The sequence below is a fragment of the Kogia breviceps genome, chromosome 4 (genome assembly GCF_026419965.1).
Source record: "Kogia breviceps isolate mKogBre1 chromosome 4, mKogBre1 haplotype 1, whole genome shotgun sequence".
In the NCBI taxonomy this organism is placed as follows: Eukaryota; Metazoa; Chordata; class Mammalia; order Artiodactyla; family Physeteridae; genus Kogia; species Kogia breviceps.
The window spans coordinates 146,852,201-146,877,836 of record NC_081313.1 but is presented as its reverse complement, the minus strand read 5'-3'; the positions used below and the strand labels follow the sequence as shown (position 1 = coordinate 146,877,836).

The following is a 25,636-nucleotide window of genomic DNA, read 5'->3' as shown; positions in this document are numbered from 1 at the left end:
TTCACCTTCTTTAAATGAATTGGCCTCATAGATGAGCCATTAAAACAGAGCTTCAGCCTCAACATATTTTCAAGTTTGTAATCAAACAGTATGAAGAAAACAGGATCAGGGAATTCAGCCATAAAAGTGAATGGATTACTGATACATGTTACATCATGGATGCAAGTGAAAGAAATCAGACATGAAAGGCCACATATTGTATGGTTCCATTTATACTAAATGTCCAGCAGTGGCAAATCCATACACAACGAAAAATATTATACATGAGTGTTTGCCAGGGGTTTGGAAGAGAGGGAAATAGGGAATGACTGCTTAAAATGGGTGTAGGTTTCCTTTTGGGGTGATGAAAATGTGTTGCAACTAGGCAGTGGTGACAGTTTCACAGCATTGTGACAGTACTAAATTCCACTGAATTGTCCAGTGAATTGTAAAATGATCAAAATGGTAAATTTTATGTTATGTTCATTTTACTACAATAAAAAGGAGAAAGAAATAGGGAAAGACTTCGAGTTTGGGAAAGTAAGGTGAACTGGCCCAGAAAAAGACAGTTCTACTATTCAGTTTTCTCTCAGCTCTCCCAGTGCATCAATCCTCAGCAAAAAGTAGCCTGAACTTGTAGATGACAGTCATTCAACAGAGTCCAGGGAAAAGTAAATAAACTAAAACCCAGCTCTTCTTCTTTAGCACATCTATGACAGGTTACCTTCCTGCTCAGCCACATGGACATTCATGAGGACGTTTCCATTTAGGTGTCCTCTACTCCAGTACTTTACTCACAGCACATTCACACATGTAGGCAACAGCATCCCTTAATTCGATGGAATCTGCTGTGCTGGTTATGATCAGTCTCATGAAAAGGGAAGGAGGAAAAAGCCTCCAAGTTGACTTGGTGTTCTTGGGATGAAATGGATGCAGAAGACACCTTGATTGTCAAACTGGAAACTTTTACTTTCCTTTTCCTCTTCTTTTTATCTTTCCTATCAGGTCTTCTGTCCACTTCCCACCCCCTTCTTTCAAACAGGAAAGACACTAATTAGCTGCTGGATTTTTTGTTGTTGTTGTTAAAACAACCATTGTTTTAGATTTCTTGTTGTTCGCTGAATGTTATTGTTTTTCCTGACAAATGAGCTTCGGTGCTTGATGTAGGGGGTCTCTTGGGAACTTAACTTTTTTTCAAGTTTAAGTGGAAAAGCCTTTGTGTTTGAATTGGCTTTTACTGGGTGCTTCAAGATTTGCTCTTAGCTCTTTGATGGGGGACTGAATAGCACTGTGTTTCCTTTAAGGTCCCAGTAAATAAAGGATCCCGTGTCCTCCTGGGCACTTTATCGTGATTTTGCTGTGTGTGCTCTCTAATAGCCAGATGCAAGTTCCAGGAAAATGACATATAAATGAATATAAATAATCTAATATTTTTAGAATTTGCTTTGGCCATACTCCTGGTCCCATTCTACTTTTTGTTGCATATGGCTTTAAAGAGCATTAGCTATGTATATATTAACTATAATATATATACCAATATTAAATATTATGTTGCTGTATACATGTAATATATTACTGTTTAAATTAATGTATAACCATTATGTATTATATTAACATGTATTTTGCATAGCATATATTGTACACAAAATATATGACTAATGCAATGTATTTAATGTGTTCACAATATTAATATGATATATCATGTAATAGATGATAAAACAATTCTATCATAACATAGAAATATATAATTATCTGATATAATGTGTTATATTTAATGTATTCTATATAACACAATATATAATGTATTATTATAAGACAAGTATATTAATAATATAAATATAATACTTACATAAAAGTATATATATTTTAATTATACATTACACATACAAGTATGTATAACTATTTATAATTTTATTTACGTAGGAATCTGTTCCTAACAGTTGATGTAAAAATATGCAATGTTTTAAATCAAATGGGCCATAATCTCACTACCTACACATAATGACTTTTAAAATCTTGAACCTGTCTAAATCATGCTTACATATCTCTCAACCTGTTTTTCTACACATGCACATATACACACATTTATACACAATATATATGTATACTACCAGTTTTCAGTTCAATGTATATAAATATATGATATAGATAATTATATTCCTGTGTATGTATACAAATATAAATAAAAGGTATGTGTATAGGTATGTATTTCACATATTAATATAAATATATCATGTAAATAATGTATGTGTATATAAATACATGATTACACACATACATACACAGAAATATTCTTATTTAAAGAAAAGAGACCTAAATAAACATAATTCTCGAGGAATAAAACTAGTTATGTCTCACTGTTTCAATAACAGTTTATAGTTTTCTACTGTATGTGCTTCTATAATTGTTATGAACAATTCCCATTTGTTGAATGTTTAGTTGTTTCCATTTTTTGCCATTATTAATGAAGCTCTGAAGAATATGGTGGGCAAGATTACTTGAAAAACTCTCCTAAAAGAAAAGGGTTAGTTAGGTATGCTAGGTTAAATGTACACAACTTATTTTTAAGTGCATGTGTGATTTTTGAAGTGTGCAGCAGAAATTTCCAGGACCGCTGGAAGAAGGGGAGTACATGTGTCAGAGTTCTAGCTATATTAGGAGTGGATTGTAGATCTTGATAGCTTACAACAGAAGCTGGAAATCCTGTTTTTATGGAGCGAAATAGCAAATATTTTAGGCTTTGTGGACCAAAGAGTCAAAATTGAGGAAATTATTTAGGTACTTAAGTAACCAGTTAAAATATTACCAGTTAAAATGTGAACATTATTCATAGCTCATAGGCCATTAAAAATAGGCAGCTGTCTGGATTTGGAATACAGGCCATAGTTTAATGACACACCTGCCCTGACATAGAGACTTCTTGTTAAAGTGTCCATGACCACATGGGAAGCAGGAGGTAAGTCTCCATCCCTACTAGATGGGAAGTTAGAACTAAGCCTATCTATCCCCAGCTTCACCTTTAATGAAAGGGTGTGCCAGTAAAAATATATATATATATCTGCTGGCAAAGGGAGACTAAGACCAAATTCTCTTGGCCTCCGCTCTGGGTAGGAAACAGGTAGGAAATCTTGAGAATTCTGAACCCCAGATATGTGTTCACAGTGTTTGGGATGCAAAGTTATCTGTGGTCTTGCGAACAGAAGGTAAGAAATTACCGTAAAATGCTCCCAGATCGGTGGTATCCCAAACACAGAACTAAACACTCTCTGCAGAGGGAGACCTTCAACCCGGGCCTATAGCTTCCCACAGATAAAGTTTAGCTCAAGCTGAGCTTATGATCTAAATTTACACAATAATGAAGAAATCAGCTACAATGGGAGAGAATCAGCAAAAACAATCAATACCAGAATTAGATTCCCAAGGCCATCCATTCAATGTTGGAATTATCAGTTGCAAGGCAGAAAATAGACACAATAATAGAACTGAAACAATGAACAGGATGTTTTAAAAGAGTGGGTAGGCTCTTTAAAACATTTGTAAAGTACATGTCATTGATAAAGCTAAAAACTCAAAGGTTGTGTAAAACAGCAGATTAATCATGGAGAAGAGTGAAATTATGCTGTTTTTAAAAATATGGCAAATCAGATTTTCTGCCTAATTATATAAGTCGATTTATCTTTAAAAAATACACATATTTTAAACACTTATTGGCTGTAAAATAACTAAAGGCTATTTCACAGGGCTTCTCTCCAAAGAAAAGTGACAAGTAGCAAAACACAGCAAGTCCAGGGGGAAAAATGTCAATATATACATTGCTATAGGGTGCACTAAGGCTTAGGCCAGCAACAATGTGGAGGTGCCGACCCATAGATACTTACAACTAAGCTGGAGTCTTCAAAAAGTTCAACTATTTATAACTAAAACGATTTCTTAAAATTAATAACCAAGTGTTTTAATTGACATCAGAAGAGCCAAACAATAAACCCTGAGAACATAGATAAACTAGATAATAAAGATATGAGCAGAACTTAATAAAACAGAAAAAAGTGTAAAATTGAGGTGATTTAGTAAGTCAAAAGAATATTCTTTGAAAAGATTTTCAAAACACACTTTGATTAAGCAAAACAAAAACAAAAGTAAATAATACACAGAAAGAATCAGGACGATGTTCTAGCAGAGAATACAAACAGAGAAGATATGAAATGCCAGTAAATTTGAACATTTCTGTAAAGTGGACAATTTCCTAGCTCCTAAAGTTTACCAAAACTGCCACAAGAGGAAATACATAGCTGGAGTTCTTTCACCAGTAAAGAAATAAAGTCAGTAGTTGACAATTTTTCACCAAGAAAATACCAGACCCACCCAGATCGTTTGGGTGGGGAGTTCTATCAAACTACTATTAAACAGATAACATCAGTATTAAAAAAAGAAAAACTTCTAGAGAGTAGCAAAGGAAGAATGCTCCTTTATTCATCTTATGAAGTCTATATAATCCTAATACTGAAAATACATTAGGACTGTAAGGAAAAAGAAATTTACAGGTCAAAGTTACTTGTAAATATAAAAGCAAAAATTTTAAACTATGATTTTAGCTACCCAAGTTCACTAGAGTAAGAAAAAGCATGAGCAAGTTAGGTCATCCAAAGAATGAAAACGCAATTTAATGTCAAGAATATATATCAATAGGTTGAAATCACCACATTTTATTTCTTTCATCTGTCTCTTTGAAAAATTGATAAGTACTTACATTGATCTCTCTTGTACTAGGCACTGTGCTAAGTCTCTTACATATTTACTCCTTTAAACCTTCTATCATCCCTGGGGGAAAGTTCTATTTTGCTTCCATTTCTTAGCTAAGACTCTAACCCCCAGGAAAGTAAAGCAACATTTGTAAGTTTTTGTGGATGGTCAGTGATGGGACCAGTACAGGAACATCCAAAGTCTGTGCTTGGAAACAGTGCCTCACGTTGACACTCACATTACAGATGAAAGGAAAGGAACCATGCGCTTACCATACAGATTAAATCTCACATGACAGGTTAAAGGAAAGGAACCATGCACTTACGTTATACATTAATACCCACATAACAGGTTAAAGGACAAAGAAACATGTGCTTCTCCCAAAAGTTGTCAAGAAAGCATATCCATTTCTAAATATATTTCCCAATTTCTGTTGCTTGTTTTCTGACCTTTGTAGTGCATTGTGCCATGAGGAAAATTTTAATTCTTATATAATTAAATGTGTCCTTTTCTCTTGGTATCTTAGAAAGGTGTTCGTCATGAATAATTCATGTCAAGTCTCCCAGGTTTCTGATACTTTTAGTTCCATTATGTTTTTTACTTTCAACTAGTTGCTATATCTAGAATTTGTTAATGATAGCCATATTTTCCCACTTTTGTTGAATAAGTTTTGCTACTGATCCAAAATGTCAATTTTACTTTCATCTCAAATCCCTTATGCTCTTGCATCTAATTTTAAGATGCTTCCTATTCCACTGGTTGTTTTGTCTATCTGAGGGAAAATGCTACCTTAATTATAATGGAATTATAATATAATAAATGTAATTAGTAAACATAATACCATATATAATAAATAGCATAATATAAATAACAAATTATAATTTACCATATAACAAGGTCAAAAGAGAACAAAAATGTACAATCACTTGAAATATCCATCCCCCAAAGATATTTTATAAAATTCAATATTCATTTCTAATTTAAAAGAAATAGTAAAATAGGGATTGATGAATGCTTCCACAGTAAGAAGAAATTATATGTCTAAAAGAGAAAGAGGTAAATGATAAACTTTAGTAACACTGGCAATAAATGCAGGACAAGATGAAGATGCCTGATATAATGTTAAAGAAAAACTATTATGTAACATCGTTTTTGCGGCACTGATGAGTTCAGTGAAAAGAGAATCTCATAGGAAAGAGTATCTCGTTCTTATTAATGTCTGTACACTTGTCCATTGCATGAACATAACAGCTTATTTAACCAATATATTACTGATCTGCATCTGGATTTCTAGGTTTTCATGGAATTGTATTTTGCACAGTTGTTACAAACTCTAGGACTTCCTCTTATGTTTATATCTTTTGAAAGAAACAGTATATCCACAGATGACTTATCTGGGCTGGCTGCTAGCAGACTGAGGCTACTTCTCAGTTCTTCCCTTTACATTCCTAGTCAATATGAAAACGGAAGGCAAGAAGGTCTTCTGTTTAGAGACTGTAAAGATAGGTCTTGGTGATAAAGTCTTGGTGGTAAAGGCTAAAAATATCAACCCAGAACAAGTGTTTTTCCAGCTGTAACTATGTGTGATTCCTTTGGCTTGATTCTGTAGAGGATGTAAGACAGGACTGTAGGATCTGCACTCAAAGTGCTTCCGGTAAGATGAGCTAAGTCAAGTATGGTGGCATATCTAATTCAAGACAAAATATAATGGCTCCTTTTCTCTCCTAGCAAAACTTGGTGGAGTGAATGTAGAAGTCACTGTAGGCTCTTAATTAAAGGAACAGAATAAATCTTGTATTGGAAGGTGATTATTCTGGTCTCTTTGTGGAGATGAATTGGAAATTGTCTAGAGGAAGGAAAATTAACTTAACCAAAGTTAAACTCATACATAATTGAGCATTAATTAAATATCTGTGGCCTATATTTCTCTTTGATTCATAATTTCTCCCAATTTATACACCTCTTTGATACCCGACTGATCATTGTCAAAGATACAATTAACAATGATTATTACTGTGTATTAGGTTTTGCCTGGGCCCTGAAGAAACCATCCTAAATTACGAGCTATGATTGTCACTTGATTTTCTCACAAAGAACAATCAGAACTCGTGGTCTTAAGTGGCTTGGAATGTGAAAGTAAGAAGTCTCTTAGATATTACTCGAGGTCCCCACAAAAGCCCTTTGGTGAAAGTTTGGAAAACATTCGGCCTCTTAAAATTAATTCTTGGAGTGTGTTACGAAACATGACTGAACCAAAAGGATAACGGTGTTTCTGGTTCTGTTGTTAGCATTCTCCATGGAAACATCGCGGAAGCTTCTGGACTCAATTTCCTTCCCCATGTGTGAATGTCACTGAAAATATCCAACTCCATTCTGTCCCCATATTACTTCAGAAACTAAGCAAAATGAAGACTCAAGATTCATTTCAAATAATGAAATGAAAATATAATGTGAGAATGGAACTGGGAAAATACCTGGTTTAAATTCTGGAAAGTACTAACTATACAATTCTGGATAAGTTGCTTCATCTTGCTTAGTCTAACTTAATGCGGATCTCACGGGATGTCATTATAATTAATTTAATATCTTTGTATAACGTACAGTGTTATGTAATTTCTTCTTGTTCTTCTTGAGTAAATTCATATCTTTAAGCAACTCACTTTAAAAAATAGTTACTTACTTGCTAAAGTACTCTCACCTTCTAGTGTCAGCTGAATTGTGTCCTGCTCAAGTTCATATGTGGAAGTCTTAACCCCCAATACCTCCTAATATGACTGTATTTGGAGATAAGGCCCTTAAATAGGTAACTGAGGTAAAATGAGGTCAAACGTGTGGGCTCTAGTCCAATATGACTGGTGTCTTTACAAAAAGAAAATATTAAGTCACAGACATGCGCAGAGAGAACAAAGTGATTATTAGTAACCACGATCATGTCCTGAATGCATGGAGTAAGTCACCACTTGCCAACCACCGTGTCAAGTCAGCAGAAACTACAGAAATTAAGAGCTCTCCGCAGAAATTCACACACTCGTGCACCAGGTAAGGGACCACAGGCACACGTTCATTCAGCCTTTCATGTGTCCCTCACGGAGTGCACGCTCTCTCCTGGGCGGGGAGAGCACAGACACTTATGGGGAGTTTTACTACTTTTAAAATGCATTGATACAACCATGTTTCACTTTTCTTTGGATCAGTCAGCAAACGCTTTTTGGAAACCCCAAATTCTCCACATCGCCTACCTTTCGGGCCGCCCTAGTCTCAAAGCTCACGCCCCTGCTCCTCAGGCCTGGTCCCCATGGGAGGCGGGGTTGCGTGCAGACGGAGGGCGAGCGCGCAGACGTCCACGAGCCCCGCCCCCACGGGGCCGCCCGCCGGTTTGAACGCAGCCCCGCGCGCGCACGTCGGGCGATGAGGCTGGCGCCATGGGCCTGCGCTGCGCCGTGGCATGGAGGGGCTGGCATAGCTGCGGCCCGTGGCCCTATGTCGCCTGGCTGCGACGCGGGTCCTGCGCACGCTGCGGGGCCGCAGCCGCCGGGCAGTGGGCACCCGAGGGGCCGGGAGGCGAGCCGGGGCCCCCAGGCGGGTGTGGGCATCGTGTCCGCAGCCAGCGTCCCCGAGGCCGCGCTCGGGCCATGACCACTCGGTGAAGGTGCGCCGGAAGTGCGCTGCCGACCTCTTCTCGCGCTGTGAGGACCTGTGCGAGCTGCAGGACTCGCTGTCTCTGCTCGCCCTGTGCACTTGCCTGCGGGAGGGCCTGCTGGACTTAAAGCCGACCGCCTCCGCGGGGTGGACTGGGCGTCGCTCCTGGGCACCGTCTGCCCTTGATCTGTATCCAGAGCTTCTTCCAGCCACGGCTTGGCGAGACAGGTTTGTAGTTCCCGCTTCCAGGGGCTCTCGTGTGGGCGCTGCGGAGCGGGGTTTTAGATGGTGCAAGGTGAAGGGTGGGCACTCGAACCGGTGCCCAGTGCCCGGGTGTGCGTGCACTAGACGGGCCGTGCGGCCTAGGACTCGGGCCAGCTCGGTGACCCCGGTCGGCCGAGTGCCTTAAGGCTTCTAGGTCTCAGTGTTCTCATCTGTAGCATGGGCTGAACAGGACCCAGTCTCTGTGGCGGTTACAGGGATGCACTGTGTTCATGCTTGTAGGCTCTACAATGTAGAACACTTCGCACAGTTTGGAGCATCGTTAATTGTTGCACAGATGTTACCTGGTCTGTTGAATGACTTTGTCTGGTACAGACCAAAGCGATTAGGAAATGGATATATCCCAGCTTCATTCCCTTTCCATTAAAACAGGGCTCAGGGAAAAAAAAATCTTTTTTTCAATAGTCGTATCATGTAGTAGAATGAGCACCAGTGTGAAGGCAGCTTAGTGTTTGAATTCCAGGGCTTATGCTCTCTGTGGCCTGGGCAGGTTACTTTTGAACTGCAATCCCCACACTTGTAAAGTGACATTAAAAGCCACTCTTTCTGTGTGTTCTTAGAATTAATTAAGCAGGTTATGTGTGTAAAGTATCCTGGCACTTGACTGAGTTGTCAGAACCAAGGGCTGCTGGAGACGATGCTTCTGCCCTAGGTAATCTCCCCTTCTACTGGGCAGCAGGTAGACACAAGCATAGTAGTCAGTGCCCTGGAAGAAGTGAGTTCTGGTGTTGCAGAGCACAGAATCATTTTGTTTTTTAATTTAATTTTTATTTTACGTTGGGGTGTAGTTGATTTACAATATTGTGTTAGTTTTAGGTGTACAGCAAAGTTATTCAGTTATACATATATCCATTCTTTTTCAGATTCTTTTCCCGTGCAGGTTATTACAGGATATGGAGTAGAGTTCCCAGTGCTATGCAGTTAGCCCTTGCTGATTACCTATTTTATATATAGCCGTGTGTATATGTTAATCCCAAACTCCTAATTTATCCCTCCACCCCACCTTTCCCCTTGGCAGAGCACAGAATCCTAAAAGGGAATGTTCAGGTTAGGCTTCTTGGAGGAGGTGGCATCCTTTCTAAGGAGAGTAGAACCTCCTGGGGTGGCAGGAGGGAGCAGTGTGTCAAAGGTTGAGAAATATAAGAAAATATGGCAAAACTAATGTACTGGACTGGAACTCAGGGCTTGGGAAAGAAATGAGAGTTGATACTGGAAACCTAGTGGGGCCCAACAGAAAGGGGCCTTGGCTGTCCTGTCGGAAGTTTGGATGTTTATCCTGAAGGCTGTGGGAAACCCTAAAGAACAATGAGATGGACTTCTGGTTTAGAACACACTCGGACCTCCATGTGGAAGGCAGTTGATTGGGTGCAGGGTGAATTGTAATCTAAGGGTCCCCTTAAGTTATAAAAGGATGGACTGGATTTTGGAGATCCGAGAGAGAATGGGTGGGGCCTGGTGACCAGCTGGAAAAGGAAGGGCAGCAAACGTGGGTGACAGTTTACAGCTGCATCTTTTTGTGCGATACAGAGCTCAGTAGGAAGGGATTGGGGGTGGGGAGAGGATCTTACTCCATCTTCCGTGCTTTAGAGGGCCCTCATAGATGGGTCTGGGCCCAAGGTTCAGATCTGGGCTTTTTGCGAGGACAGGTGTTTGAAGGCATGCGAGATTCTTAGGTTACCCACAAGATGATACAAAGAATCATAGGTCTGAGAGTTTTTTAAGTGAGTATATTTGAGGATGTTTATAAGTTGAGAGAAAGTAGCCAGCAGAGGAAGGGTGTGAAGATTGAGGAGAGAAAATGATGGTTCATTTGTTTTCAGAAAGCTGAATACTTGTCGTGTGCCTGGCCCTTTTCTAGGATCTGGGGTTCACACCCAGATCATACGTAACATCTGTTCACACCCAGATAACAGATACCATCTGTTATCTCTTCTGCAAGGACAGTTCAACTCATCCCCTGGTGAAGAGAAGTCAGATTATTCTTTGCATCCCATTCAGGTGTAGGAACTGTTCTGTACCTCTGAAGGGACTTTACTTAACCAGAGAAATAAGTTAGAAATTAAAAGAAATTAGAGCTGGAAGGGACCTGAAAGGCCACGGTACTTAATTTTGCCTAATATTTTATATTGAATGTAAGAAAAGTTGATTGCAGAGCCCATTCTCTTCAGAGGTCCTTCACTGAACTTTATGTTTTTCATCCAGTGAGTCTAGCTTGTGGATTTTGGCCTCCTCCTAAATTTGCTTCTTCATCCATATTACATTTTGCCTGGACTATGGCAGAAGCTCCTGGGTGGTTTCACGGCCCCTGGCCTCAGTTCCTCTGAGTTCATCTGCCTACTCAGGTTGAGTGATCTTCTAACGTAAGAAGATACGCTTAAAATAATGCTGCTAATGGCTTACCCACACAGAGTTAGTGCATACTAGCCGCCCAGCGTGTGCTCTGCACAGAGGCCTGTAGTCTGAACTGTGCTCTGCTAAGCCTCCTGGGGCTCTTTGACCCTGAGGAAGGGGAGCTTTTTGTGATCACTCCCTTTATCTAATCAGTCCTTCAGCAGCGGGGTGCCTTTTTCTAATCAGCGGAGGCACCCTTACTCAGCCATTGGTAGCCCCGGGCCTCATCACCTGTGGGATACAGTCCATGCTGTCTCCCAGGCTTGCTTAGGCCAGCATCTCTATTTTCCTTTCTGTCTGTTCTCACAGTTGGACCCCTGGCCTTTAAGTCATCGCCACCTGCAGTATTTACTGTGCCCAGCAGGTGTCAGCCTTGAGTGTCTTTGCACAGATGCTCCCTGTGCAGTTAATGTACCTTGTACTCCAACTCTGCATGGTCTCATCTTTCTACATTGTACTTCAGGGTTATCATGAAGCCGTCACTTAGATATAACTTTTTGCCTCCATAGGAAACTCTGTGCATAAAGGTTATGGTACTTTATCTCATGTGATTGAAATTTTGAGTTTATACATCTCCTTAATGAAGGTTTAAGGGCAGGAGTCGTTTCCAATCCTTAGCACAGAGCAGATGCTTTTTTTTTATTTAGATGCTTTTTAATGGTGATAAAATATATGGTTTAAATCACTCATTTTACAATAATTTTGGTTTAGGTTGTGACAGAAATAAAGTTTACAGAAGTCATGTTCCTGCGATAAGAAGTAAAGATGTGACCTTCTAGTTGTGTAAAGCTCTTAAATTCTGAGTAAGTGCGTCGGTGCGCTAAGGAACGTGGAACTACATGGCTAGTTGTGAGAGAGAGAGACTTAACTATGTTAACAAAGGTAAGCCTTCATTGTGTCCTGCCAACATTTGATAGTTGCTTTTGGGGCAAACTATAGCACTAAAATTTTAAACTTGTTCTCCCCATTAAAGGGATTGAATAAATCAGCCACTTTGGTGGACCTGTGTCTTGCGAATTGTCCACTTGAAGATAGAGGTTTAGAAAGTGAGTTTCAGTCTTGTTTAAGTCCCTTCTCATTAGACTGGCCTCATGATTTCCTACACACCACATTACTTCCTGTGTACCTTTTCTTGGTGTTGTTCATGCCTGGAGTGTCTCCTGTGCCTGCTCAAAACTTGGTCCATTCTCCTTTGTACCGTGGAAGTTTGTCATGCTGGCTACTGTCACAACTGATTTACTTAAGTTTCTGTTAAGCCACAAACCACACATTTTGTATATTTTCTGTATTTTGTGTTTGTCTGTATTTTTGTTTGTTTGTTTGTTTTGTTTTGTTTTTCGGTATGCGGGCCTCTCACTGTTGTGGCCTCTCCCACTGCGGAGCACAGGCTCCGGACGCGCAGGCTCAGTGGCCATGGCTCACAGGCCCAGCCGCTCCACGGCATGTGGGATCTTCCCAGACCGGGACACAAACCTGTGTCCCCTGCATCGGCAGGCGGATTCTCAACCACTGCGCCACCAGGGAAGCCCTGTTTGTGTGTATTTTAATGTTTCTCTTCAAGAAATGTTATGGGAAGGGAAATAGCAAGATGTAAAGAGCAAAAATGTCATCGTGATCTTTAAATTGTTAGAACATGTATCTGCAATCATAATTATAACACACTGTGGTATGTGTTGAAATAGGAAATACATGTCATGTCCCGTAAGAGCAGCAAACTCAGTGGTGTTAGTGGGGGTGTGTCATGGAAGTAATCACAAAGCTGGTGACTGTTAGTTGGATTCCTGAAACATTAGTGTGTGTTCCCTGTGTCCCGTAGTGGTCTGGAGGGGTCAGGAAGCCTGCCTTTCAATTTGAGGGAGCAGAGGGTTTGAGGTCCTCTCTCTTCTGTGGCTCTAGTATACTGCATAGCAGGTGATAAAATACTGGGTTTATAATTGACATTTAAATCACTGATTGATCATCAAGATTGGGAAGTATCATTGGAAATGAAAATAGGAAGAGTCTTCAGATTTTTAGGTTTTTCTTTTTTTTTCCTATGTCTCAAAAGGTATGTAGTGTTTTACTGAGTGGTTGGGAATAAAGTTTGCAGTATTCAGTGTATTCAGGTTTAATATCTAAATACAATTAAACTGCTGCTGTTAACTGGAATAACACTTTGTTACTGACAATTTTAGAATGCATCTGTTCATCAGTTACCTATTTGGGAAGACTGCAGTTAATGATTTTACGAATGTGGCTATAAACCTCCAATAGACTCAAGAAAAGCAAATAAGTCAAGATTGACAAATGTATAGGCTCTTCATCTTATTGTGTGTGTGTGTGTGTTTTTCCCTTTTAGTTATTTGCAAAGATGTAAAGAACTCTATCTCTCTGAAGACAGTAAACTTCATGGGGTGTAATATGACATGGCAGGGAGCAGATCACATGGCCAAGAACTTAAAGGTGATTTTTTTATGTTTGAACTTTCATGAAAACATATGTGATTGAAGCACATTAATATATTGATACAGATGGAAGTTAATTTTTGTCTTTTGACACATGTGAGTGCAGCTTTCATTTTGTTGAAAGAATATGACCAGTTTTCAGTTTGGGATTCTACCATTTAGTAAAGATAGTCCACTTAATTTTAGAAATAAGAGATTTAATATATAATACCTCATAATATTTTTATGTATTTTTATTTACTGAAAATGTTGATTGTGATACTGTGAAAAATTATGCCATTCTAGTCTTCAAGACTTAAATCAATCAAGTGTTTACCAGCTGCTGTAGTTTATAAGCTAATAAAAATCACTACATCAGCAATTTGTAAATATAGTTTTAAAAATAATGCCTTAACAACTTTACAGTGGTTATAATGACTGTATTTAGGACTAAAGTTATTTAATAATTTGACACGAAGCCTTTTTAATAGTTTGATGGTGCAGATCAGGGATGGGCAAACTATGGCTGGTGGGCCAGATCCAGCCCATCGCCTGGTAGAGAAAGTGTTTTTGGAACGTAGTCGCATCCATTGTTTACATGGTAGCTATGGCTACCTTCACCCTACGCCAGTGGGGTTGCGTAGTTGCAACAGAAACTGTATAGCCCACAAAGCTGGAAATGTTTAAATTTAGATTTTAAAAATTGAAAAATTCTTTGATCCTATAGAGGGCAAGTCCGTTGACCCCTGGGATTGAAAACAGTCAAGAGCACGGGTGCCGAAGCCAAATGGCCTAGGTTCCAGTGCCCTTTCTCCCATTTCATAGCTAGTGACCATGAACCAATCACTTAAACTCTGTGCCTCATTATGAGGTTGAAATGAACTAATTTGTATAAATAGTTTTTGATTTATTACAGTAATTAATTACAGTCATTGATTGCTGTTATTAGCAATCACTAATTTGTAAGTGATTGCTGTTATTTTTGCTTGGAGCTTTTAGAAGTTACTGTTAATAGAAAAATGACACTCATAATTTTCGTTTTAGAGTGTCAAAGGCACTTTGAGTCCTTTATTTCCTCAAGAATGTGATAAGACTTTTTTCATTTAAACTCAGTGTTCCCTAATACCAAAATTTATTTTATGAATATAAAGAATTGAATGTCTTTAAGACAAGACTTGTGGTGAAATGTGAAACGATTATTTTCCCAAGGCACATCAAACTGGCTGTGCATAGTCCAGGCCTCTAAAGTCTGTGTGCATACCCTAGGTAGCATGTGAGATCCGTTTTGTAATATAGTTTTTAAAATAATGCCTTGGACTTCCCTGGTGGTCCAACAGTTAAGACTCTGCGCTCCCAGTGGAGGGGGCCCGTGTTTGATCCCTGCTCAAGGAACTGGATCCTACATGCATGCCATAACTAAGAGCCCACATGCCACAAATAAAAGATCTGGCATGCCACAACTAAAGATCCGACACAGCCAAATAAATAAATAAATAAATATTTAATAATAATAAAATAATGTCTTAGGTTTAGGAAAAGAAAATATTAGAACTTATTTTCCTTTGTATCATTTTAAAAATATCTGTGTGGTTTATAATATACATACATTATATGTATAGAACTTTGTGTATATAATTTGTTAATAAATAAGATGCATATTAAAAAGTTTTCTTATGGGTTACCCTACCCAGTCAGGTGTTTGGAGACCATTGGAGGACAGAATGATGACATTTAGAGCCTCAGCAATCATAGAATTTAGGACCCATTCCCTGACTTAGAAGCTAAGGAAAATAATTCCTAGACTGTCATTGAGTTGTCCAGCTTTACATAACTGTTCAGAAACAGGTCATCCAGTGGCTGGAATCTAATCACTGACGGACTAGAATCTGGGTCACTGGACTCGTAAACCAGAATGACTGTTTAATTTCTCAGCTTGATTCCCCTGCCATATATGCTTGATATGTGTGTGTGTGTGATTCTCTGATGTAATAAGCCATACTCAGTAGGCACACCCTGTTTCCTTATTCAAGCATCTTAATTTCATCCCGTGAAATCTGTGAAGTATCAGACCACCAGAAGGCATGCAGACACCTGGGCTGAGAGTTTTCCTTCCAGGAGATCTGATCTTGACTGTATGGCTAGTTTGAGGCACGTCACTCTGAACTACAACATGCTCATTGGTGACCTGGGTGCAAGTGCTTTTGCGGAATCTCTTAGTGAGGATTTGTGGCTTGGAGGTCAATTCTAAAATTGAAACTATTGAATTTTTAATATGATATATGCTTAGCTTTTGGCATGATACTGTTGTGATAGGATTTTTTTAAAGCCTCATTTTTCTGTTAGGTTTTATTTTGCTCGTAAACTTTGTCTATGAGTTGCATATATTCTTTATAGAAAATGCAGAGTTACAAGAGAACAATTACCTATAATCTTAATACCCAGACATAATCACTGTTCATTTTGGTGGGTATACTTTCAGTCTTTTTTTTCTATGAATATATTTTGTCCACTTGGGGATAACAAAAATAAAATTGTAATATACTTGCTATTTCATATTCCTGCTTTTTTCATTTAATGATGTATCATGTAGTATTCCATCATATTGATGTCCCATAGTTTAATCAGTTCTTTGCCATTCGATTTAGACAGTTTGCTTTTCCCTGTCAGAAACATTTTGAATACGTTGTATATACGTCTCTGTGTCCATCGGGATTACTTCTGTAGAGTAAGCAACTATTAGTGGAATGACCTGAGTGTGACATACTTGTAAGACTTTTGATACACATCGCCGAGTTACCAGCCAGAAATGCTATGCCAGTTTGTAGTCCACCCCAACAGTGGACGTGAAGCCTGCCTCTCACAAACACTGGCTTGCAGCACTTGTAAAAAAATGTAAAACTACAAAAGTGAGTACCTCTCCATTTTCTGTGCCAGTAGGATTACTCCCAATTTTGTAACTTTTTTCAGTTAATTTAGTATGAGCATTTTGGCATGTCAGTAAATTTGCATCTCCTGCATCGTTTTTTGCGATTGTTCAGTATTCCATTATGTGAGTATGCCACAGTGCACATAGCTTATCCATTCTTGTATATAAGCTTTGTCGAGTTTTTCACTTACAAATAGTACTCTGATATATATCCTTACCTATATCTCTGACTATTTCTTTTGGTTAAATTCTTAGAAAGAGAGCTGTTGGATCAAAAGGGTATAGACATTATTTCAAGGCTCTTCGTACAGAATCTTGGCTTAATCTGATAGGAGAATAACCACATTTTGTTTTATTTTGTATTCATTTGATTTACTGGTGAGGTTTACTGGCTGTTTGTATTAATCTGGCTATTTGGTTAATTAGAGCGTGTGTCCATTCTTCTGTAGTGAGAGCTTGTAAGGCTTGTATCATATCCTGTCAGATCCGTATGTCTGACTTGCTATTTCTGTGTGTCATGGGGGTGTTGAAAGACTCCAGTTACTTTAATGTGATGGTCCGCACAACACTTAAAAAAAAGACTCACCATAGTTTCCTTTCATGTAATAGTTTTAAATACCTGTGCTTTGGTGATGATCCCTTTGGTTTAAATGAGTAGTTTGTTCAGCCCCAGAACGACTAGAACTCATGATCAGTTTTTCTGGTTTTTGTCTGACTTTTTATGGAGAGAGTTCTTGACCATCATGCTTTCATGATAGGTTTTTAGTATGTATTGTCTGTTCACACATTGTTTGAATTTGTTATTATTTGTATCCTCTTAGACTTGTCTTTTTTGCTCTAAAACTAACACTTATTACATTTCTTCTATTTTGTTTTCCCCTTTTAAGTAGTTTCAAGTGTGATTTAGAGCTGAAGATCATGATCCACAGAATGCCATGCATCTCTGACCTCCACCAGTTTTTACTCGTGAGGTTTACATGCCACTGCCGCCCTTGCTAATTATGAGCTGAGATTCATTTTGTGATGCTTTTTGCTCATAGGTTATATACAGTTCTTCTTCTGTATACAGTTATACAGTTCTGTAATTGTAAACTATGTTGGGTGATTTATTGGTACTAAGCCAGGGTTATCATTGCACATCCAAGAAGAGGTTTTTAAATTGGATTATGCATTATGTGTGTGCGTATAGGTTTCTGTTGTTTTTCCATACCCCAAATTACAAGCCTGCCATGACTTGTGTTGTGCAGGACTCTTCCACACGTGAGAAACTGAGAGTTGTCTATATGTTAAATCTGTAGAGTTAGCCAGTGACCTTTTGTCTTTCATCAAAAGCACTTGACCTGCAACACTGTGGCCTCACCAGTGAAGGAGCAAAGGCTTTACTAAAGGCCCTTGAAACCAGCAGAACTCTGCTCGTTCTGGTAATAAGAAAAAATCCACCTGTTGGTATGTGGTCACTGTTTTTAAATTGATTAACATATAGCAAAACAAAAAGATTTGTTCACGTATTGACAGTTTTTAAAACTTACTGTGTTCAACTTTCCTCATCATGTACAGTTGGCCCTTGAACAACATGGGGTTAGGGGTGCCGACCCCTACGCAGTTGAAAATCTGGGTAGAAGTTTATAGTCAGTGGTTCCGCATCTGTGGATTCAACCAACCTTGGATCGTGTAGGACGATAGTACATATTTATTGAAAAAACATCCGTGTGTCAATGGACCCGCGAGGTACAAACCCATGTTGTTGAAGCTTCGACTGTACTTTTCTAGTTTTGCACTTCCCTTATGTTTTTAGCAGATGATGTACTGATTAAAGTGAATTATACTTGTAAATTCTTCTTATCTCTACTCTGAATAGAGGTGACCCTAGATACTAAGCCTGCTTCCACCGAGAGCATTATTTGTTTCCTCTGCAACCTCTGAATTCTTGCAAGGAGTACTTTGTTCATTTGTCAGATTCACAGGTAATTTTTTTTAATATCTTCTGTGTGCCAGATACAGGTTTAGGCACTAGGGCTAAAGCAGTGAACCAGACAGACAAAAGTCTTGCCCTCATGGAGCTTACATCCTAGTGAAGGAGTTCAGATGGCAATGAATAAACAGATAAGTAACATAATTTGAGATAGTAGGAAGTGCCTAAATATCTTAATGTAAGGAGAGTGAGGAGGGGCGGGTAGGACTCCATTGGATAGGTCTGTTAGGGGACAGCGTCACTGGAGAAGTGGCACTTGCACGGAGACCTGAATGAAGAGAGGAGCAAGCCACGGAAGATCCGGGGTAAGCACATTCCAGGACAAGGAGGCCGTGAGTGTGCAGGCTTGTGGGTGGGTGGAGTATTTCAGGAGAAGCAAGGAGGCCGACATGGCCAGAGGACTGAGTGAAGAAGAGTGTGGTATGACATGAGGTCAGGGTGCTAGCCAGGGGTCTGATCTTATAACGTCTCGAAGGCCAGAGTACAGATTTGGATTATTCTAAATGAGTAGTGGGTATTGAACTGGAAAGAGGCATGATCCAAATAGTATCTGAATAAGGTGAGCTGGTAGAGAGAATGGACTTGGGGGGATAAAGAAGAGAAACAGGGAGACCAGTTGGGAGACTATCGCAGTGGTCCAAATAAGAGATGTTTCTGGCTTAGCTTCGGTTGGAAGTTTGGAGCAAGTGAAAAGCGCTTGAATTCAGGTTGTGTTTTGAGGGTGTAGCTAACAAGGCTTGCCGATAGATTGGATGTGGGGTATGAAGGAAATAGTAACACGGAGACAAGTCATTGATGATTATGTGTGCAACTGGGTGGTATCACTTAGAAGAAGGGGGCCAATGGGAGGAGCAGCTTTTGCGGGAATATCAGGACTTTGGTTTGCTATCTTAGATGCCCTTTAGGTATCTAAGTGTCTGGACAGTGCTCAGACTCTACTTTCTATCCAAAGGTATCCAAAGCCACTTTAGATGCAAAATGTTTAAAGTTGACCTTTGCTCCTGCCAAAATCTTACCCACTGTGGGCAGTCTGCAGTATGTCATCTTAGGTTTCTGAGGAAGAAACTAGAATACACAAAGGAGGAAATAAGTGTACAATTGCATAATGTAGATTCCATATTTAATTTTATGAGAAAAGCAATAATAGTTGGCTTTTTGTTTTAAATGGAAATAGCCACTCATTGGGAAATAATTACTCTAATTTCAATTTATTTGACTTGAAATCATTCTGTGATGAAAGCAGTTATGTAAAAAGGTCTGCAGAATGGAAGGAGTGCCAAGTCAGAGCTATATAACATGTGTTAATTCTCTCGGAAGAATTTCTCTTTAATGGCTTGTTTTTCTTTCCTTCTTAAAAGAAAATTATCAAGGTACGTCCTGCCATCTTAAAACTAAGTTTTTATTCAAATGAAATGGCTTTTCTGTTTTTGAAAATGGTGTGTGATGCTTTAATTTAGCTTCCCAGAAATGCAGATTGAAGACCTTTTATTAACTTAAAATGTCTTAATTTGCAGTGAAGATCAAACCCTCCTCAATTACCTGTAACTTAAATGGCATATTTATCATTTCTCTCTCAGTACCAGTGGATAAGTTCTCCATCGGTGAAGGAACCATCCAAAGCTGCTAGACAGAAAAGGAGAACTATAATTTTGGGAAGTGGTCGAAAAGGAAAAGCTACTCTTAGAATTGGCAACTCTTTCTTTTTTTTTAATGCTACTAGAACTTATACCCCTTATATGTCCGGTGGGCTAAAATTAAAACAGCCTTAATTGTTATGCCTCAACGTTTAATTATTTCCTGAATGGTTAGCTATCAGTATTATTTGTGGTTCTTATGGAACGCACCTAGGAGGTTCCTGACACATAGTGTTTAATATGTACTATATATTAATTTTACTGTGATAAAGTTCTTGAAGTGACAAAATCCATATCCAGATATGAGGTCACCTTTTCTCCCTTTCACGTGGGGTGCAGGCCTTGGGAAAGAGAGGGAAGCATGTGATGTGTCTAGTGACAACCCCAAAATAAAATAAAGCAGGCAGAGCCCTTGGCGCTTTACAGATATGAATAGCTTTTCTTGTCATCAGAGCCCTGTGAACAGACAGTGTAGTACAGCAGCGCAGACAGATTAGGGTCAGGTACAGCCGGGAAGTGGATCAGGCAGGATAAGAACATGCGGAGAGTTGGCGGGGGCTGGTTCCAGTGGCTTTATTTACTAAAGAAACAACAAAAATCACAGATGATAATGATGGGTTTTTTTTCCCCAAATATACGAATCAGTGGAAAAACTAGAAATGATCATGTTCAGAATTGTGATCAGTTGTGTCTAAATATGTAAAGTCAGCTACTTTCCCATAAGCCAGAAATAACAATAAAAAACGAGGAAAGATCCCATTTGTAATAGTCACAAAAATTAGTAAATATCTAGAAGTCAGTTCAGTGTTCACCTGAAAAAGTCAGTGCAAAAGGATAGATGAAATATTTTAAACATACGTGTTAACATTAATAAAATATAATATTATCCTATTACCCATCAACATATAAAGCCACTGGCAGAGGGAAAGACAGATCGGTGGAAAAGTCCAGAAACTGGTCCCTGTTTACTTGAGAATTGTATTTTAACTTAGACAATTTTAAAGTCTAACTTGACTTTTTGTCTAATTGACTGATTGAAGCATTGCTAATTCATTTAAACAGAAATTAGATATTGGCATCACAGCATACACAAATTCTAGTCAGTCGAAAAGATGCAAATGCAGCTAAATGCAAGAAGCAAATACACAATACAGGAGAGAATTTCTGTGTAAGTGTAGGGAGTACAGAAGCCTTCCTAAGTAAGCCATAAAACTCGGAGGCCATAAACTGAACAATATTTAATTACATGAAAATTTAAAAGTTTTCTACAGTTAGTTCGAGACATAAACAAAACAAAATGACAGACACAAAAGTTTGGTAGTGTATTAACATATAATGGTGACTGTTTATAGAGAGAAGAACCCACCAATAAATGAAAAAGGGTAACCAAATTTTATAAAGGCAGGGGGTGGTTTCTAACTGTATGAGCAAACCACTCAGAAGAAACACAGCTGGCTACTACACAAATGAAGAGGGGCCAACTTCTTTAGGAAATGCAGGTTAAAACCATGGGATTTTCTTCCCTCTGATGGGCAGAAATTCTAAAGACTGATAACATCTGGTGTAGACGAGGGACCAAACACACTTTGCGTATGTTAAGTATAACAAATGTGTTCAAATTTGGAGCGAGGCTTGCAGCATCCATCAAAGTTCAAAACTCTCTTGCTCTTTGACCAAAGACTTTTACTTCTAGGCACCTGCCCTCTGCCAGTACTCTGCCTTGCACAGAGCGTGCATCAAACAGGCACCCGCAAGTCCGATGAGGGAGACTTACGTAATGGGGAAACTCTAGCGACAACCTGGATGTCCTTCGGGAGGGGTCTGATGAAGGAAATGAGGATCCATCCGTGCTAGGGAGGAACGTGTGTGTGGAGCTCGGGGAAGGCCTGTGAGCAGACTGTGAAGATGGCCTGATACGTCATCAGGTCCAAAGGGAAAAGAGCAGGTGTAGAAAAGGACATGTCTCTTATTCCACTTAGAAACCCACAGTGTTTGTATTTGTAAATACTATATATGTATATATGTACATATTGAAACACACATATATACATGTGTACACATTTGTGTATCTGATCCTGAAAGTGCACAAAAGACTGTTAATGGCAACCACCTCTATGGAAGGGAATAGATCTTTGTATTTTTAGTCTAGTTTTCCTAATCGTGTGCAAATTTAGAGTTAAATTTTTATGTAAAAAATTAGGCAGTCAGGAGAGGCCTCGTGACTCTTTTGTGGGCTTCTCTCACCTCAGGATGCACTCTCCGTGCCCTTTCTTGTTTCTGGTTTGTCTTTTGCAGCAGACACCACTGAAAGTAGCATCTTGTCATCCCTTGCCAACCGCCTGCGGTTTTCTTGTGCCCTCTAAACCCTCACCACCTTTGTGAGCTGCTGTTTCCTGCTGAGGTGGTGCCTTTCCCCTCACACACACCCCTCTGATACCTTCGGAAGTCCCGGGGTTTCTCAGTGGGCATTCTAGAATACTCATCCCAGAGATGCAGTGGGTTTTTCAGCCACATGCATTTGGGAAAAACTGTGTTCCTATATGAATTATCCTCTTGGAAGTCCACGATTCACCAGAGCTCTTGAGACGGTCTAGGAAGTTGAGTCAAGAAACCCTTGTAGCCCTGTTAATTCAGGATTTCCTAAATTTCTGTGACTGACTGTGGTACTGCTTTTTCGGTCACAACCATCCTCATCAGCTTCCATCATAGACTCCCTGGGCAGCGCTGCTCAGACTCTGTCCTGGAAGCTTTATAGTCCCAGGATTACCCGCTGCTTCCACGCCCACCCGGCCCCGTGCTGGCGCTCTGTCAGCCTGGCACCTTCTCCCTGCCCCCAACTCATTCAGGCCACAGGCCCTGCCCCCGCTCTGGGATTTGGTGATAACGCCTGGGAGCGGTGGCCCAGCACAGCCCACGGCAGTGCTCCGTGTGGCTCACAGGGTTTAATACACACAATTGGACCCCTTAGTGGAACATGGGAAGATGACTTAACTGCAGGTGTCTTATTTCATAATCCCTGTGTCTCTGAAAGTGGGAGAAACACACTGGGAGGGCCATATGTTTTAAGTAAAAGGGAGACTCTGTTTCTCTGTGGGAGTAAAGAACAGTCCCTCACAGTTACCAGGTAACATAGGGAGTTTGTGCTGAGTCTGTCGTGTTGGGCCTGTTATACTCATTTCTATGACCCTTGGGTCCCTATTGACATTTGCATTTACTGCCCATGCTTGAAACTCCCCAGCGTCCCTGTCTTGGTTAGGAGCCCTGATTCTGTGGACCTAGAAGTTCTTTGTGGGAGCTTTCTAGCAGGCCTTTCCCCCAGTGTCCCCACCTCCAGCCCCTATGGCGGTCGTAGTGCTTTTTCGAAAACACAGAGCTCCTTGTTGTGCAGACCTGCATGCTCCTCGTTGATCCGATCGATCCAGTTCCCAGGAGAGCGTGTCTGCAGGGCCCTCTGCGGTCTGCAGTCGTGCCCCCAGCCAGGCACCCAGCACCCCAGGTGCTGCAGAGAACTTGCTGGGGTGCCCCGTGCCTTGGCAGAGACAGCTCTCTGCCAGATGCCCTTCCTTCGTCTCCCCCTGTCCTGCCCCTCCCACCTCCCTTCCTCTGAAACCTTCAGCCTTCTGTCTGGCAGAGTTACTTGCTCAGCTCTGTGCTTCCACAGCGCTGGTCCTGTGGCTTTTGAATTCCCTCCACAGCCGTTTTGCCAGGTTGTGAGCAGCTGATTCCCCTTCATCGTTTTCTTCCCTCAGCCCCACACCAGGGACACTCTCGGGCACCGTGCAAAGTTAATCTTCAATTTCTAGTTGTTATGACGTTGTTGCTGTCATGGTACCACCTACGTTCACAGTAGGATGGGTAAATGTGTGGGGGACTACTGTAAATACAGATTCTTTGTAAATGCAGGTTCCTAATTCTTCCCCCTTGTAATATGTTTTCCCCTTAAATCACGTGTCCTTTTAGCTGCTCCAGCTCTATCATTGGACTGTCACCTGGGGTGCCTGAGGCAGCAGAATATCAAAGAGGGTAGACACTAAATTTTTAATGTAAATGTCAACCAGGATACCTACTAGCTGTGCCAAGGGGGGCCCAGAATTCAGGCTCAAAGCCTATTACCAGATAGTTGGTTTCCCTGCTTGTGTCTCTTCTGTCTGTCGCCGTGCACTTGACTCCTGTTAACTTTAACAGGAATTATATGTGTGCCCTGAGGGCCGAGCATAGCTTTGAATGGGGGCTTCCTCACACTGCTTTTCTGTCTTGTTTATTTTTAATGAATCCCACCCTGTAGAAGTGGAAGAATGACAGGATGTGTTTGAGAAAATGGAGAGAGTTATTACATGTTTTCCCTGTAATCCAGAATAGCATGCCAGCTCTTCTTCTGTTTGTCTCCTTTGGTTGTCAGTGGAAGATAATTTTGGCTTGCTTACTTTCCAAATGAGAATCTGAAGTCCAATACAAACGTATCCAAGGAGAAACGTGACCCATTCATTTTTGAGCGTCTGTATGAGCCCTGTGCAAGGTGCGGAGAATAAAGAGACAGATTTATTGACTTCAATAGATATGTACCTAGCATTGAATGTGTTCCAGACACTGTTCTAAATTCTATCAGTTATCTACTTTTGCATCACAGAACAGTTCAAGACAGTGACTGAAAACCACAGCCATTTCTTGTGCTCAGGATTGTTTTCAGTCAGCAGGTGGGGCTGAGCTTAGTGGGGTGGTTTCTGCTGCTGGTCTCATCTGAGATCACTTATTCAACCAAAGTCATCTGGTGATCCACCTAGAGTCTAAATGGCCCCCCTCATCTATCTGGCAGCTGGTGCTGGCTGTGGGTTGGGCCTGTTATTTCCAGCAGGCTAGCTCGGGCTTGCTTACATGGCAGTGATATTTTCAGAGGGCAGGTAGAGGAGCTGCATGCCCCTTGAGGCCTCAGCTTGGAAGTTGCACAGCATCACTCCTGTTGCAGTCTCTTGGTCAATGCAAGTCCGCAAGGCCAGCCCAGATTCAAAAGGTGTGGAGCACTAGGCCCCACCTCTTGCTGGGAGGGCTGCAGAGAATTTATGGCCATTTAGTCCTCACATCAAGAGAGGCACAACAGAGAGATTGAGTAACCTGTTCAAGGTCACACAGCTCGGGACAATACAGTGTTTTAAGTGCTTTGACAGCTGCTGCTCATTATTTTTAAATCTTACAGCCACTATTCGGACCAACTTATTGTTTTTCTCTGCATCCTTGTAGAGAAAGGGTCATTCACATTGCTGTGTGACTGCCATGGGTTGGAAGCTTCATTTATGTTGTAGCACTGAATTGTCATAACTAGTATGAAATGGAGATATTATTATGATTCCCAATATTCAGATGAGGAAACTGAGGCTCTTGGAAATTAAGTATGATTCGAATAAGAGAATGTTAGCTCACTGTTCCATATGCAAGAGTGGTCTCCCTATGTAAATTATAAATGTCTTGGCACAGATCTTTTTTTTAATCTCTTGTTTGCATCTTAAAATGGTTTTTAAAACTTTTCTGTTGCTTTATTAATGGCAGTTGCACATTACAGAAAAAAAGCTGGAACAAAAAACATGTTTTTAAGATGTCCAGTGGCGCCCCAGAATAGAAGCAAGATGAATATTCCATTTCGCATTGGCAACACCAA

The 25,636-nt window shown here is 40.2% G+C and overlaps 3 pseudogenes; 1 reads left to right on the top strand and 2 right to left on the bottom strand.

Annotated features, from left to right (window-relative positions):
* LOC131755466 (RNA/RNP complex-1-interacting phosphatase-like) overlaps positions 1 to 25,636 on the bottom strand; it is a 572,095-nt pseudogene that overhangs the window by 142,458 nt on the left and 404,001 nt on the right.
* Positions 1 to 25,636, bottom strand: part of LOC136794029 (centrosomal protein of 78 kDa-like) — a 112,584-nt pseudogene that overhangs the window by 9,941 nt on the left and 77,007 nt on the right.
* On the top strand, positions 6,177 to 20,121 carry LOC136794030 (centrosomal protein of 78 kDa-like; annotated as a pseudogene).